Source organism: Euprymna scolopes, chromosome 10, assembly GCF_053919585.1.
Source record: "Euprymna scolopes isolate OS-2025 chromosome 10, ASM5391958v1, whole genome shotgun sequence".
In the NCBI taxonomy this organism is placed as follows: domain Eukaryota; kingdom Metazoa; phylum Mollusca; class Cephalopoda; order Sepiida; family Sepiolidae; genus Euprymna; species Euprymna scolopes.
In genome coordinates this window covers 86,213,533-86,217,896 of record NC_136491.1, presented here as the reverse complement: position 1 = coordinate 86,217,896, position 4,364 = coordinate 86,213,533, and the positions used below count along the sequence as shown (strand labels likewise).

General features: G+C 33.3%; 1 pseudogene; it reads right to left on the bottom strand.

Moving 5' to 3' along the window:
- Positions 1 to 701: 701 nt before the first annotated feature.
- On the bottom strand, positions 702 to 832 carry LOC145286759 (U2 spliceosomal RNA; annotated as a pseudogene).
- Positions 833 to 4,364: the final 3,532 nt, after the last annotated feature.

Genomic DNA, 4,364 nt, shown 5'->3' with positions numbered 1-4,364 from the left:
ACACGTACACACACGCAAACCCACCCTGTTATATGTCTTTATGATTAGAAAACTCGGTAGAATTTCTGGCTCGTTTATTTGCTTACATCATGTCTTCGACAATATGGCGATGTAATTTTTAAGATTGGAGGGCAGAGGAATTAATACATATATATATATATATATATATATATATATATATATGTATATGTATATACTGTGTCAATTACTTTCATTGTAGATTAGTAAATATCAATATTCCCCTAAATATACGTCATAAAAAATGAAAATCGTTCCATCAAAGGGTCGCTTAATTTTAGTTATTATCCAAAATGTTATTGAAATCCATGCAACATTATCGAAATCATAGCATTTTATGTATTATAAAAGGGGGTTTACTGTCCAATGCTTTATTGCAGATCCCTTGCAATGCCAAACCAAGAAGATAGCCATTAGTCGCGTGCTCTCGTGTAATGAATGAATGCGTGAATGTAGGATTGACATGAACTTCTTAAAGATAAACTGAAATGAGCAAAAATTGGCTGAAATGACTTAAATAAATAAAAAGCAAATGACTTAGAATGGCTTTAATGAATTAAGGATGAATTGAATGACCTTAAGAATAAGTTGAATGCTTATAAAATAACTGGAATCCTTCAAAAACAACTTGAATGATCTGGAGAATGATGAATGACTTTGAGACTGACTGGCTGTAAAGTGGATGATGATTCTACATTAAATTAATGCAGACAAGTGATCCCCCACTTTGTATCACAAAGTTACAAACATAAGTACAGCATGTAGTAAAAACAGATACTATACTTTGATCTTGGCCAAAAGGCCAAGAAAAGCTTAAAAAGAATAAGCATCTATTAACAACAGACCTTTGATCTTAACCAAAAACGCCAAGCACAAAAGAGTTACGGATAGACCGACATACCGAGCGACCGACCGACGGACTGACGGAGTGACTTATAGAGTCGCTTGCACGAGACTTAAAATCAGGTGACTAGAAGTGATCGAAAATCAGAAGATAGTTGCTGGACTCGCAGAAGGATTTAACATCAAATATTTAGCCATGGAGCTGGAATGGGACGCAACAATCTTGGCTGAATTCTTAAACAACCTGAACACCAAATGCAGAAAAATAAGGGCATAAGGAGAATCCTTTTATATCCTGATATTCGGAAAATTCGCAGGAAGTCAATCGAAACACAAACATCGCCAGTGCTTTGGTTCTTGCAAAACCTGGAATCGCTCCAATATCCAGGAATGATTGATACAATGTGTTGAATGAGATTGCACGGAACATCAAACTTTTTTCTAATGCTTCCGTTGGGCAACCTACAGAGGAAAAATCGAATAGCTTGGACACAGAATTACATAAAGATAGATTTCCAACAGGGTCCTAATCATGGATGAGGGCCATGCTATTCTTGACGGTCCGGAGAGATAGACCAAAGTTTGAAACCCGAACGGAACTCCGACCCGTTACAGAGTATCTGGCCTACAAGGAGGTGGGGGCATAATGTTTTAGCGGGGAAACATTGGAGATACGTTAGTTGAACCATTCCGAGCGTCACAAGGTGTAAAGCTTACCAGCACACGGTCTTTTTGGATAATAATTTGTTGACATGGCTTGAAGACCTACCATTTCCACGTCGCTTTCAGATCATTTTTTACCTAAAAATCTACTTGGGGCGACTGCATCGTTCCTTCAATCTATAAAATTCGCTGATAAAACTATCATAACCAGACCAACGTGTTCTCTAAACATTAACCCCATTCAATATCTCTGGTCAATATTATATAAAGAGTTTATGAGGGAGGAGAGCAATTTACTTCAAAGGATGCTTTGTGGGGGCACATAGTTGATGCTGCAAGAGCCATAACTTCTTTTAAGACCAAATAATTGACTTGCTCGGGGACAAAATGTTGTTTTAAATTATGTAAAATATGTTGAATCTATCCATAAATAATTTAATTATATGAGGCTCATAACCAGGATTTTTTAAAATTATTATTATAATCATTATTTGACAAAACATATAAAATGTGAAGTTCGCAAGATAATACATTGTATTTCGCCCTACAACAACATTTAAGAGACCTGCAATGAATCGATGGACAGTGGAAATTCTTCTATAAAGAATAAAATGTCATAACTGCGTGAATATCGGATTAATTTGAATATTCTTTTTGGAAAAAAAAACAACCATTAAAGGAGTCGTTTGATAGTAAAATTGTCATTTTGTCATAAACTTTATTTACTGAAATATTGAAATTTTACTAATGTGCAATAAACCAATTGGCACTATACACAGAGAGAGAGAGAGAGAGAGAGAGAGAGAGAGAGAGAGAGAGAGAGAGAGAGAGAGAAAGGCACACACACACACACATATATATATATATATATATATACATATATATATAAATAAATGTTTCACTTTTTCATATACTTGTTTTAATATATAGAATTGCCATTTTTCAGATTATTGATTTAAAAAAAAATATTTTAACGCGTCTGGAGCGATATTTTTACGATTTATTTATGTCGTGTTCAGAAATAATGTGGAAAGATCTAGTTTTTTAAAAGCAAGTTGGAGAATAACTATTCGTTCCAAGAACTGGAAATGGAATGTATCTTTCAAGATTTGTAATGTGTCTTTGATCTACCGTTCGTTTTGTGGGGTCAGCAAAGGATCATTGAGTGAGTATTGGGGTCGTGGGCGTGTAGTTTTTATTTATTTTCCGCTTTTCTTTATACCATTTTCCTCTAACTTGTGTGAAAGTAAGAAGGTGCATATATATGTACGTTTTCCTACGGCTACTTTGTTTTATGTGTGTGTGTGCTTGCGTGCGTGTGTGTCTGTGTGTTATAATGACCATGAGAGTGTGTGTTTATGTTTGTTCTCGGATTGACTTATGAAATATAGGTTATGATCGTAGTTTAAATAAGTTAAGCCTAGTGTCTATTTTTGGCATGAATACTGTTATTTAATTTTGCTTTTTAGTTGCATATTTCTGTCTATTCCGAGTTCATTTTCGCCTGTTAAATTATGCAAATAATCAATTCATAAACAAAGTAAACTAAGATATCCATGATGTTTTTTTGTATACAAACTAAACTTCAGAACATATTCTTCAGTGTATTACATAAGAAAAATAGGACATTTCTTGTGCCTTTATGTGTAATCGTACGCGTGCGTGAACGTGTGTATGCTTCAATGTGTCGGATCTGATGTCTGTGTATAAGGTCATCACATGCATAAGTATGTATGGGTGCGTCATGCATTTTTGTTTGCGTTTTCAGTAAGCTTAGTTTTATTTAGGAGTGTGTGCTTTTGTGAAATTCTATTCCTGTGTGGGTTCTTGCCATTATTTTGCATGAATGTAGGTGTTTGAAAGAGATACGAATCTGTTTTCAGGTAATTTATGTAACTTTTATGTAAAGTCCACAGTGTTGATGAAGTTGTTGGCGGTGACTATGTAAGATTTTTCGTATGCTGTGCATTTTACTACATACACTGCATTTCTGGAAGTGCAGTTAAGGGTATGTTTTTATTTTAACTGTTAATGTAAGGATTGTAATATACATAATGTTTCTTTATTTTTATGTCACAAACTCCACACCTTTGTTGGATGTTTAAACATACTTTACAGTGTATTAACTTAATTTGGAAGAGGTTAAAATATGTTTTAAGTTTTGGGTTGGCCTATGCTTTTTTATTATGTTTGTTTTTATGAGTGTTATTTTAAGTTTGGCATTTCGCCTTAATAGAAAACTGCTTTTTTATCTCTCTGATTTGGTCCAAATTTTTGCATTGTGCCGAGAAGCATGCTATACTTTGTTCACTGTTCAGTTTTTTTCTTGAGTTTCCTAATAGGTGGCGGTTCAAAGGTTGTGAGGATGCATTGATATTGTGCCCGTATTTTGTCTTATCCTTTCATATAGAGCCTCTTACAGGAAAGCTAGTATAAGAGTGGAATCTAGCTGGGTAATGTATATTTCAATAGTCCTGGCTAGTGTTTAGATGAAGTTATTATAAAATCTATAGGAAATGTTTTCAGGGATTATATCTGTACTTTTAATAACGTATTGCTTAGTCGGTATAAAATTTGTGCATGTTTACCGATCGAATGTCTTGTATTGTTCTATAGTCTACGGTTTGTTTATATATATATATATATATATATATATATATATATATATATATATATATATATATATATATATATATATATATATGGGGTAGCTCAAAGCTAAAGTATATATTGACATATTTTGTCTCGATCTTGGCTGATTTGTTTTAATACACACACACACACACACACACATATATATATATATATATATATATATATATATATATATATATATATAT